The sequence below is a fragment of the Arachis hypogaea genome, chromosome 19, assembly GCF_003086295.3.
Source record: "Arachis hypogaea cultivar Tifrunner chromosome 19, arahy.Tifrunner.gnm2.J5K5, whole genome shotgun sequence".
Classification (NCBI taxonomy): Eukaryota; Viridiplantae; Streptophyta; class Magnoliopsida; order Fabales; family Fabaceae; genus Arachis; species Arachis hypogaea.
Genome location: NC_092054.1, coordinates 72,324,445 through 72,338,049, shown reverse-complemented (window position 1 = coordinate 72,338,049; position 13,605 = coordinate 72,324,445). Strand labels below are relative to the sequence as shown.

Genomic DNA, 13,605 nt, shown 5'->3' with positions numbered 1-13,605 from the left:
TTAGTTAAAAAGGTGATTGTCACTAACGTTCTCGAACCCATATTTTCACTGAACGTTAACACCACTAACGTCCTGAGCTAAAGTCTCTGCCCACTTCACACTTTCTCTCTGCAAGTAAAGCCAAGCCCAATGAAGAAGATAACTGCTTTAAACTCAAGATCCAAAGGCCCATAACCAAGACTTGAAGAGCCAACTAGAAGATCAGAAGAGTAGTATATATAGGAGTAGCTTTGAATTAAAAAGGGAGTCAGAAAATATAGGGAGCCTCTTGGCATAGAACTACTCTCTGTATTTTACTTTCTCTGCAGTTTTAGTTTCATCATGTATTCTCCATCTTTGTTTTCATTTGCTAGAGCCATGAACAACTAAACCCCTTTCATTGGGTTAGGGAGCTCTGTTGTAATTTGATGGATCAATACTAGTTTTCATTATTCTTCTTCTATCTTTTCTCTTGATTTTACTTGAAAGCTTTCGATCTTCATCCAATTGGGTAGTTATCTTGGAAAAAAAGCTATTCAAACTTGGATCTCTTCTGAACCTTGAAAGAGGAATGAAGAGATCATGCTAGAAATGCTTTCTCATGCTAGACCAAATTGGGTTTGGATGGATATGTGACTATAATCCTCTCAACACTTGATTTGGGAAATGCATGTGGTATAATCAGTGACCATACTTCATCTCTTCTCATGAGCAATTGACCAAGGAATTGGCTATTGATCAAGATTTGAGAGATTGAATTACAATTCATTGTAATTCGATCACTTAAGATATTACCAAGGAGATCAATGAGTGCATTGATTGAGGAAGAGATGAAAATGAAATTGATCCGGAGAATGCAACACCTCTTGAGCCCAATGAACTCCCCATTTCTGATCTTACCCATTCTCTTTAATTTTTGTCATTTACTTTTATGAGCAATTACCCCATTCCTATTTAAGATTCTGCAATTTACTTTTCGTCATCTACATTCAGCTCTTTATTTCTAGCATTTACTTTTCTGTTATTTACTTTCCCGCCATTTAATTTTCTGCAATTCTCAACCCAAATTCTGATTCGCTCAACTAGAACATTCCTCTAATTAAAGTTTCTTGATCAATCAATCTCTGTGGGATTCGACCTCACTCTATTGTGAGTTTTTACTTGACGACAAATTCGGTACACTTGCCGAAGGAAATTTGTTATGAGACAAGTTTTCCGTACATCAAGTTTATGGCGCCGTTGCAGGGGATTGATTGTGCATCAACAATGATTTAATTAGAAGATAACTAGATTGAGCATTTTTGTTTTGTTTGATTTAATTTTCTGTTTGAGTAATTTACTTTAAGTTTTAGTTAATTTCTTCCCTTCCCCCTACTTTTTTGTTTTTAGTTATTTACCATTCATTTCACTAACCTACTAACTGTTTGATATATTACATCACTCACACTAACAGTCATTCTGACAGAAATACTTTCTGCATCTATTTTCCTTGCTTGTACTTGTTGGTTGTATGACAGGGAGAAGAAACGGGGCTTCAACTTCCTTTGATTCTGAACCTGAGAGGACCTTCTTTAGATTAAGGAGGGAAGCAAGAGGAAAAAGAGTAGTTGGTGCCGAGGAAGAGGAGGAATACTTTGAACCAAACATTGAAGACAACATGGAAAACCATCATGAAGAAGAGGCTCACAACCATGGCGGAGGAGGTCGAGCAAATCATGCTGGGAAGGATAGAAGAGTTTTAGGCTCTTACATCAATCCAAACCCAGGAAACTGTGGAAGTAGCATTCAAAAGCCAACCATCCATGCCAACAATTTTGAACTAAAACCACAGCTCATCACCCTTTTTCAGAACAACTGTTCGTTCGGAGGAAGTGTCCAAGAAGACCCCAATCAACATCTAACCACCTTCCTGAGAATATGTGACACAGTGAAGTCTAATGGTGTTCATCCTGACGCCTATAGACTGCTCTTATTTCCATTCTCACTCAAGGATAAGGCAGCCAAGTGGCTGGAGTCTTTCCCGAAGGAGAGCTTGACAACCTGGGAAGATGTGGTGAACAAATTCTTAGCAAGATTTTACCCTCCTCAACGAATCAATAGGCTGAGAGCTGAGGTCCAAACTTTCAGGCAACAAGATGGTGAGACTCTTTATGAAGCATGGGAGAGGTTTAAGGACCTAACAAGGAGGTGCCCACCAGATATGTTCAACGAATGGGTGCAACTACACATTTTCTATGAAGGCCTGTCATATAAATCAAAGAAGGCAGTAGACCATTCATCCAGAGGATCTTTGAACAAGAGAAAGACCATTGAGGAAGCCATAGTTGTCATTGAAACAGTAGCAGAGAATGATTATTTCTATGCTTCTGAAAGAGGCAACACTAGGGGAGTAATGGAGCTAAACAATGTAGATGCTCTGCTGGCCCAAAACAAGCTCATTACCCAGCAGCTGGCTGACCTCACCAAGAAGATGGAGAGGAACCAAGTAGCAGCAATCACTACTTCATCAACAACCCAAGAAGGAGTGAATGAAGAAGCAGAGGGTAGTCAGGAGCAAGCCAACTACATTGGGAATTCACCTAGGCAAAACCATGATCCATACTCTAAGACCTATAACCCTGGATGGAGGAATCACCCAAACTTTGGGTGGGGAAATCAACAAGACCAAGGCCTAGATCAAAGACGTTCGAATCCCAACAACAATGCAGCCCACCAACATTTCACATCTAGACCATATCAACACCCCCATAACAACACCTCTCCACATTCATATCAAAACCAAAATAACTTACCTCATCCTTCCACCTCTAATCCCAATCTACCATCATTTGATGACAGACTCTCAAGGATTGAGAATCTACTTGAAGGCATAGGCAAAGAGATTCAAGACAACAAGGCATTCAAGGAAGAAGTGCGAGCAAATTTTAAGAACCAAGGAGATACAATCAAGAGATTGGAATCTCAAGTGGGGTATTTCTCTGAGCAGATTCCCAAACCCACAGATGGATTCCCAAGTGACACAGAGAAGAATCTGAGAGGTGAAACAAAGAAAGTAAGATGGGAAGATTGCAAGATGGTCACTATAAGTGATAAATGGACTGAGGACAAGCCAAACAAGTCGGCAGAACAACCTAGAGACACCTCAGCAGAGAAGGAGGAAAAAGATTACCAAGAACCGGAAATCTCAAAACAGGAGCTGCTGAGACTCTATGCACCTTTTCCCTAACTGCTCAATGGTGCTGTGGAGAAGAGAATATACTCAAGGTTTCTAGATTTGTTTGCATCTCTGCATGTCAATGGTATGCGAAATTGTGATCTCTGGTAATGGCTCCAAAAACTTGGTGCTCTAATCTCAATTCATAATTTTGTCACAACTTCGATATAACTAACCAGCAAGTGCACTGGGTCGTCCAAGTAATACCTTACGTGAGTAAGGGTCGAATCCCACGGAGATTGTTGGTATGAAGCAAGCTATGGTCACCTTGTAAATCTCAGTCAGGCGGATATAAAATAGTTATGTAGTTTTCGAAATTTAGTAATAAAAGAAGGATAGAAATACTTATGTAAATCATTGGTGAGAATTTCAGATAAGCGTATGGAGATGCTTTCGTCCCTCTGAACCTCTGCTTTCCTGCTGTCTTCATCCAATCAGTCTTTCTCCTTTCCATGGCTGGCTTTATGCAAGGGCATCACTGTTGTCAGTGGCTACATCCCCTCCTCTTGTGAAAATGGTCCAAGATGCCCTGTCACGGCACGACTAATCATCTGAGGTTCCCGATCATGCTGGAATAGGATTCAACCTCCTTTTGCGTCTGTCACTACGCCCAGCACTTGCGAGTTTGAAGCTCGTTACAATCATTCAATCATTGAATCCTACTCGGAATACCACAGACAAGGTTTAGACTTTCCGGATTCTCTTGAATGCTGCCATCATTCTAGCTTACACCACGAAGATTCCGATTAAGAGATCTAAGAGATACTCATTCAATCTAAGGTAGAACGGAAGTGGTTGTCAGCCACGCGTTCATAAGGAATGATGATGATTGTCACGTTCATCAAATTCAGGTTGAAGTGCGAATGAATATCTTAGAAGCGAAATAAGATGAATTGAATAGAAAACAATAGTACTTTGCATTAATCTTTGAGGAACAGCAGAGCTCCACACCTTAATCTATGGAGTGCAGAAACTCTACCGTTGAAAATACATAAGTAATGAAGGTCCAGGCATGGCCGAATGGCCAGCCCCCAAACATGATCAATAGATCAAAAGATAATCCAAAGATGTCAAATACAATAGTAAAATGTCCTATTTATAATAAACTAGCTACTAGGGTTTACAGAAGTAAGTAATTGATGCATAAATCCACTTCCGGGGCCCACCTGGTGTGTGCTTGGGCTGAGCTTGAGTGTTGCACGTGTAGAGGTCATTCTTGGAGTTGAATGCCAGCTTTTGTGCCAGTTTGTGCGTTGAACTCCACTTTGCAACTTGTTTCTGGCGCTGGACGCCAGAATTGGGCAGAGAGCTGGCGTTGAACGCCAGTTTGCATCCTCTAAACTTGGGCAAAATATAGACTATTATATATTGCTGGAAAGCCCTGGATATCTACTTTCCAACGCAATTGGAAGCGCACCATTTTGAGTTCTGTAGCTCCAGAAAATCCATTTTGAGTGTAGGGAGGTTAGAATCCAACAGAATTAGCAGTCCTTCTTCAACCTCTGAATCTGATTTTTGCTCAAGTCCCTCAATTTCAGCCAGAAAATACCTGAAATCAGAGAAAAACACACAAACTCATAGTAAAGTCCAGAAATGTGAATTTAACATAAAAACTAATGAAAACATCCCTAAAAGTAACTAGATTCTACTAAAAACATACTAAAAATAATGCCAAAAAGCTTATAAATTATCCGCTCATCACAACACCAAACTTAAGTTGTTGCTTGTCCCCAAGCAACTGAAAATCAAATAGGATAAAAAGAAGAGAATATACTATAAATTCCAAACTATCAATGAAACATAGCTTCAATCAGATGAGCGGGACTTGTAGCTTTTTGCCTCTTGAATAGTTTTGGCATCTCACTTTATCCATTGAGGTTCATAATGATTGGCATCTATAGGAACTCGGAGTTCAGATAGTGTTATTGATTCCCCTAGTTCAGTATGATGATTCTTGAACACAGCTTCTTTATAAGTCTTGGCCGTGGCCCTAAGCGCTTTGTTTTCCAGTATTACCACCGGATACATAAATGCCACAGACACATAATTGGGTGAACATTTTCAGATTGTGACTCAACTTTGCTAAAGTCCCCAATTAGAGGTGTCCAGGGTTCTTAAGCACACTCTTTTTTTGTTTTGGACCGTGACTTTAACCGCTCAGTCTCAAGTTTTCACTTGACACCTACACGCCACAAGCACATGGTTAGGGACAGCTTGGTTTAGCCGCTTAGACCAGGATTTTATTCCTTTAGGCCCTCCTATCTACTGATGCTCAAAGCCTTGGGATCCTTTTTATTTGCCCTTGCCTTTTGGTTTTAAGGGTTATTGGCTTTTTGCTCTTGCCTCTTGGTTTTAAGAGCTTTTGGCTTTTTCTGCTTGCTTTCTATTTGTTTTTTCGCCTATTTTTTTTTCTTTTTTTTTTCTGCAAGCTTTGTTCTTTGCTGCTTTTTTCTTGCTTCAAGAATCATTTTTATGATTTTTCAGATTATCAAATAACATGTCTCCTTGTCATCATTCTTTCAAGAACCAACATATTTAACATTCTTAAACAACAACTTCAAAAGACATATGCACTGTTCAGGCATTCATTCAGAAAACAAAAAGCATTGTCACCACATCAATATAATTAAACTAAGTTCAAGGATAAATTCAAAACTCATGTACTTCTTGTTCTTTTGAATTAAAAAAATTTTTCATTTAAGAGAGGTGATGGATTCATAGGACATTCATAACTTTAAGACAAAGTTACTAACTACTAATGATCATGTAATGAAGACACAAACACAGATAAGCACTTAACATAGAAAACGAAAAACAGAGAATGTAAGAACAAGGAATGAGTCCACCTTAGTGATGGTGGCGTTTCCTTCTTGAGGAACCAATGATGTCCTTGAGCTCCTCTATGTCTCTTCCTTGTCTTTGTTGCTCCTCCCTCATTGCTTTTTGATCTTCTCTTATTTCATGAAGGATGATGGAGTGCTCTTGATGTTCCACCCTTAATTGTCCCATGTTGGAACTTAATTCTCCTAGGGAGGTGTTGATTTGCTCCCAATAGTTTTGTGGAGGAAAGTGCATCCCTTGAGGAATCTCAGGGATTTCTTGATGATGAGCTTCTCTTTGCTCTATTGATTGCTCCATCTTTTTCTTAGTGATGGGCTTGTCTTCTTCAATGAGGATATCTCCCTCTATGTCAATCCCAGCCGAATTGCATAGGTGGCAAATGAGGTGGGGAAAGGCTAACCTTGCCATAGTGGAGGACTTGTCAGCCACCTTGTAGAGTTCTTGAGGTATAATCTCATGAACTTCCACCTCTTCTCCAATCATGATGCTATGGATCATGATGGCCCAGTCTATAGTAACTTCAGACCGGTTGCTAGTGGGAATGATTGAGCATTGAATGAACTCTAACCATCCTCTAGCTACAGGCTTAAGGTCCAGTCTTCTTAGTTGAACCGGTTTGCCTTTTGAGTCAATCTTCCATTGAGCTCCTTCTACACATATGTCCATGAGGACTTGGTCCAACCTTTGATCAAAGTTGACTCTCCTTGTGTAGGGGCGTGCGTTCTCTTCCATGTTTGGCAAGTTGAACACCAACCTCACATTTTCCGGACTAAAATCTAAGTATTTCCCCTGAACCATGGTGAGATAATTCTTTGGGTTCGGGTTCTTACTTTGATCATGGTTCCTAGTGATCCATGTATTAGCATAGAACTCTTGAACCATTAGGATGCCGACTTGTTGGATGGGGTTTGTTAGAACTTCCCAACCTCTTCTTTGGATTTCATGTCGGATCTCCGGATACTCATTTCTCTTGAGCTTGAAAGGGACCTCGGGGATCACCTTCTTCTTGGCCACAACATCATAGAAGTGGTCTTGATGGGCTTTGGAGATGAACCTTTCCATCTCCCATGACTCGGAGGTGGAAGCTTTTGTCTTCCCTTTCCCTTTTCTAGAGGATTCTCCGGTCTTAGGTGCCATCAATGGTAATGGAAAAACAAAAAGCTTATGCTTTTACCACACCAAACTTAGAATATTGCTCGCCCTCGAGCAAGAAAAGAAAGAATTAGATGAAGAAGAAGAAGAAAATATGGAGAAGAGGGGGAAGGTGTGTTTCAGCCAAGAAGGGAAAGAGAGGGTTGTGTTGTGTGAGAATGAAGAAGAATGGAGGGCTATATATAGGGAAGGGAAGGGGGTTATGTTTCGGCCATATAGGGTGGGGTTGGGTGGGAAATTGATTTTGAATTTTGAAGGTAGGTGGAGTTTATGAGGTAGGTTTATGGGGAAGAGTGGATGGATGTGAGTGGTGAAGAGGTGATGGGGAAGAGAGATTAAGGTGATTGGTGAAGGGTTTTGGGGAAGAGTGTTTATGGGATTGTGTGAAAGAGGGGTGAGAAGAAGTGAGTGGAGGTAGGTGGGGATCCTGTGGGGTCCACAGATCCTGAGGTGATCCTGTGGGGTCCACAGATCCTGAGGTGCTTAAGGATTTACAACCTTACACCAAATTAGGCATGTAAAATGCCTTTGCACACAACTCTGGGCGTTCAGCACCAGGTTGGTGCCCATTTCTGGCGTTGAATGCCAGAACCATGCTTGTTCTGGGCGTTCAGCGCCAGCTCCTCTCCAGGGTGCAATTCTGGCATTCAGCACCCAGATGATGCCCATTTTGGGCGTTCAGCGCCCAGATGCTGCCCATTTTGGGCGTTCAGCGCCAGAACCATGCTCTGTTCTGGTGTTGAACGCCAGGCAGGTGCTTCCTCCAGGGTGTAATTTTTCTTCTGCTGTTTTTGATTCTGTTTCTAAATTTTTCGTTTATTTTGTGACTCCACATGATCATGAACCTATAAAGACATATAACTAAGAAAAATATAGTTAGATAAATAAAAATTGGATTGCCTCCCAACAAGCGCTTCTTTAATGTCAATAGCTTGACAGTGGGCTCTCATGGAGCCTCACAGATGTGCAGAGCTTTGTTGAGACCTCCCAACACCAAACTTAGAGTTTGGTTGTGGCCTCCCAACACCAAACTTAGAGTTTGACTGTGGGGGCTTTGGTTGGCTCTGCTTTGAGAGAAGCTTTTTTTGCTTCCTCTCCATGGATGCAGAGAGAGATCCTTGAGTTGTAAACACAAGGTTGTCCTTATTTAATTGAAGGATCAATTCTCCTCTGTCCACATCAATCACAGCTCTTGTTGTGGCTAGAAAAGGTCTTCCTAGGATGATGGATTCATCCTCTTCCTTTCCAGTATCCAAGACTATGAAATCAGTAGGGATGTAAAGGCCTTCAACCTTCACTAACACGTCCTCTACTTCTCCATAAGCCTGTTTTCTTGAATTGTCTGCCATCTCTAATGAGATTTTAGCAGCTTGCACCCCATAGATTCCCAGTTTCTCTATTACAGAGAGGGGCATGAGGTTTATCCCTGAACCAAGGTCACACAGAGCCTTAAAGATCATGGTGCCTACGGTACAAGGTATTATGAACTTTCCAGGATCCTGTCTCTTCTGAGGCAATGTCAGTTGATTCAAATCACTTAGTTCATTGGAGAACAAGGGAGGTTCATCTTCCCAAGTCTCAATACCAAATAATTTGGCATTTAGCTTCATGATTGCACCAAGGAACTTGGCAGCTTGCTCTTCAGTAACATCCTCATTCTCTTCAGAAGAGGAATACTCATCAGAGCTCATGAATGGCATAAGGAGGTTCAATGGAATCTCTATGGTCTCTAGATGAGCCTTAGAGTCCTTTGGTTCCTCAGAGGGAAGCTCCTTATTGATCACTGGATGTCCCAGGAGGTCTTCCTCCTTGGGATTCACGTCCTCTCCTTCCCTTATAGGTTCGGCCATGGTGCTTATGTTAATGGCCTTGCACTCTCCTTTTGGATTCTCTTCTGTATTGCTTGGGAGAGTACTAGGAGGGATTTCAGTGATCCTTTTACTCAGCTGGCCCACTTGTGCTTCCAAATTTCTAATGGAAGACCTTGTTTCATTCATGAAACTTGCAGTGGCCTTGGATAGATCAGAGACTAAGTTTGCTAAATTAGAGGTACTTTGTTCAGAGTTCTCTGTTTGTTGCTAAGTGGATGATGGAAAAGGCTTGCTATTGCTAAACCTGTTACTTCCACCATTATTAAAGCCTTGTTGAGGCTTTTGATCCTTCCATGAGAGTTTTGGGTGATTTCTCCATGATGGATTATACGTGTTTCCATAAGGTTCACCCATATAATTTACCTCTGCTATTGCAGGGTTCTCAGGATCATAAGCTTCTTCTTCAGAAGATGCCTCTTGAGTACTGTTGGATGCAGCTTGCATTCCATTCAGACTCTTAGAAATCATATTGACTTGCTGAGTCAATATTTTGTTCTGAGCCAATATGGCATTCAGAGTATCAATTTCAAGAACTCCCTTCTTCATAGGCATCCCATTACTCACAGGATTCCTCTTAGAAGTGTACATGAACTGGTTATTAGCAACTATGTCAATGAGTTCTTGAGCTTCTGCAGGCGTTTTCTTTAAGTGAATGGATCCACCTGCAGAAGTATCCAATGACATTTTAGCTAATTCAGACAGACCATCATAGAATATGTCCAGGATGGTCCATTCTGAAAGCATGTCAGAAGGACACTTTTTGGTCAGCTGTTTGTATCTTTCCCAAACTTCATAGAGGGATTCACCTTCTTTTTGTCTGAAGGTTTGAACATCAGCTCTAAGCTTGCTCAGCTTTTGAGGAGGAAAGAACTTGGCTAAGAAAGCCGTGACCAGCTTATCCCAAGAGTTCAGGCTGTCTTTGGGTTGAGAGTCCAACCATATTCTAGCTCTGTCTCTTACAGCAAAAGGGAAAAGCATGAGCCTGTAGACTTCAGGATCTACTCCATTAGTCTTAACAGTATCACAGATATGCAAGAATTCAGTTAAGAACTGAAAAGGATCTTCAGATGGAAGTCCATGAAACTTGCAGTTCTGCTGCATCAGAGAAACTAGCTGAGGTTTCAGCTCAAAATTGTTTGCTCCAATAGTAGGAATGGAGATGATTCTTCCATGTAAAGTGGAATTAGGTACAGTAAAGTCACCAAGCATTCTCCTTGCATTATTGTTGTTGGGTTCGGCTGCCATCTCCTTTACTTGTTCAAAATTTTCAATAAGGTTGTCTCTGGATTGTTGTAATTTAGCTTCTCTTAGTTTTATCTTCAGAGTCCTTTCAGGTTCTGGATCAGCTTCAACAAGAATGCCTTTTTCTTTGTCCCTGCTCATAAAAAAGAGAAGAGAAAAAGAAAAGAAGAGGAATCCTCTATGTCACAGTAAAGAGGTTCCTTATTGTTAGTAGAAGAAGAAAAGGAATAGGGGTGAAGAAGAATGAAGAATCCAAACACCAAGGTGATGATAGGAGCAGAGATGTGCGATGAAGAGAAGTGTTAGTAGATGAATAAATAAATAGAAGGGGATGAGAGGAGGAGAGAATTTTCGAAAATAATTTTTGAAAAAGAGTTAGTGATTTTCGAAAATAGTTTTTGAAAAAGGTTAGTAGTTTTTCGAAAATTCAAATAAAAAATAAAATAATTAGTCTAATTTAAAAGAAATTTTGAAAAAGAGGGAAGATTTTTTCGAAAATTAGAGAGAGAGAGTTAGTTAGGTAGTTTTGAAAAAGGTAAGAAACAAACAAAAAGTTAGTTAGTTAGTTGAAACAAATTTTGAAAAGATAAGAAGTTAGGAAGTTAGAAAAGATATTTTGCAATCACTTTTTTGAAAAAGGTAACATAAGAAGATATTTTTGAAAAGATATGATAGAAATTAGTTTTTAAAAAAGATTTGATTTTTAAAATCTCAATTAATGACTTGATTCACAAGAAATCACAAGATATGATTCTAGAACTTGAAGTTTGAATCTTTCTTAACAAGTAAGTAACAAACTTGAAATTTTTTGAATCAAAACAATAATTGATGATGTTATTTTCGAAAATATGATGTAAAATTAAGAAAAAGATTTTTGAAAAATATTTTTGAAATTTTCGAAAATAACTAAAAAAATTGAAAAAAGATTTGATTTTTGAAAAAGATTTTGAAAAAGATAAGATTTTTTTTAAATTGAAAATTTGATTTGACTCATAAAAACAACTAGATTTTAAAATTTTTTGAAAAAGTCAAATCTAATTTTCAAAATTTTAAGAGAGAAAAAGGGAAAGATATTTTTTTTTTATTTTTGAATTTTTATGATGAGAGAGAAAAACAAGAAAAGTGATGCAATGCATGAAAGTTATGGATCAAAACAATGAATGCATGCAAGAATGCTATGAATGTCAAGATGAACACCAAGAACACTTTGAAGATCATGATGAACATCAAGAACACATTTTTGAAAAATTTTTAATGCAAAGAAAACATGCAAGACACCAAACTTAGAATTCTTTAATGCTTAGACATAAGGAATTCAGGAATGCATATGAAAAACAAGAAAAGACACAAAACATGCAAATGCAAAGATCAAACAAGAAGACTTACCAAGAACAACTTGAAGATCATGAAGAACACTATGAATGCATGAAATTTTTTTTCGAAAAATGCAAGATGCACATGCAATTGACACCAAACTTATAACATGACACATGACTCAAACAAGAAACACAAAAAATATTTTTTTGATTTTTATGATTTTATGATTTTTTTTGTATTTTTTTCGAAAATTATTTGAAAAACAAAAATAAGGATTCCAAAATTTTTAATATGAATTCCAAGAATCTAGCATTCTTAGTCTAAAGCTCCAATCAAAGGGTCAGGCATGGCTTAATAGCCAGCCAAGCTCTAGTAAAAATATGAGTGTAATTCATTCAATTTTAAGCCAAAACTTCTGTCCAAAAGAATTTAGACATGGTTTTATAGCCAGCATGCTTCAACATGCTTCATGAAACACTAGAATTCATTCTTAAAAATTCTGAAGAAAAATATATTTTTGAAAACATTTTTATTTTAAAATTTTTTTTTTCGAAAACAAAGAAGAAATTTTTGAAAGATTTTTAAAAAATTTTTTTGAGAACAAAACAAAAAGAAAATTACCTAATCTGAGCAATAAGATGAACCGTCAGTTGTCCAAACTCGAACAATCCCAGGCAACGGCGCCAAAAACTTGGTATGCAAAATTGTGATCTCTGGTAATGGCTCCAAAAACTTGGTGCTCTAATCTCAATTCATAATTTTGTCACAACTTCGATATAACGAACCAGCAAATGCACTGGGTCATCCAAGTAATACCTTACGTGAGTAAGGGTCGAATCCCACGGAGATTGTTGGTATGAAGCAAGCTATGGTCACCTTGTAAATCTCAGTCAGGCGGATATAAAATAGTTATGTAGTTTTCGAAATTTAGTAATAAAAGAAGGATAGAAATACTTATGTAAATCATTGGTGAGAATTTCAAATAAGCGTATGGAGATGCTTTCGTCCCTCTGAACCTCTGCTTTCCTGCTGTCTTCATCCAATCAGTCTTTCTCCTTTCCATGGCTGGCTTTATGCAAGGGCATCACTGTTGTCAGTGGCTACATCCCCTCCTCTTGCGAAAATGGTCCAAGATGCCCTGTCACGGCACGGCTAATCATCTGAGGTTCCCGATCATGATGGAATAGGATTCACCCTCCTTTTGCGTCTGTCACTACGCCCAGCACTTGCGAGTTTGAAGCTCGTCACAGTCATTCAATCATTGAATCCTACTCAGAATACCACAGACAAGGTTTAGACTTTCCGGATTCTCTTGAATGCCGCCATCATTCTAGCTTACACCACGAAGATTCTGATTAAGAGATCTAAGAGATACTCATTCAACCTAAGGTAGAACGGAAGTGGTTGTCAGGCACGCGTTCATAAGGAATGATGATGATTATTCATCACATTCAGGTTGAAGTGCGAATGAATATCTTAGAAGCGAAATAAGATGAATTGAATAGAAAACAGTAGTACTTTGCATTAATCTTTGAGGAACAGCAGAGCTCCACACCTTAATCTATGGAGTGCAGAAACTCTACCATTGAAAATACATAAGTAATGAAGGTCCAGGCATGGCCGAATGGCCAGCCCCCAAACATGATCAATAGATCAAAAGATAATCCAAAGATGTCAAATACAATAGTAAAATGTCCTATTTATAATAAACTAGCTACTAGGGTTTACAGAAGTAAGTAATTGATGCATAAATCCACTTCCAGGGCCCACTTGGTGTGTGCTTGGGCTGAGCTTGAGTGTTGCACGTGTAGAGGTCATTCTTGGAGTTGAACGCCAGCTTTTGTGCCAGTTTGGGCGTTGAACTCCACTTTGCAACTTGTTTCTGGCGCTGGACGCCAGAATTGGGCAAAGAGCTGGCGTTGAACGCCAGTTTGCGTCATCTAAACTTGGGCAAAGTATAGACTATTATATATTTCGGGAAAGCCCTGG

At 39.1% G+C, this 13,605-nt stretch overlaps 1 non-coding gene across 1 annotated transcript; it reads right to left on the bottom strand.

Moving 5' to 3' along the window:
- Positions 1 to 2,077: 2,077 nt before the first annotated feature.
- Positions 2,078 to 2,184, bottom strand: LOC112781573 (small nucleolar RNA R71). Its single transcript, XR_003192343.1, has one exon. It is a non-coding gene; the product is annotated as a small nucleolar RNA R71 (small nucleolar RNA).
- Positions 2,185 to 13,605: the final 11,421 nt, after the last annotated feature.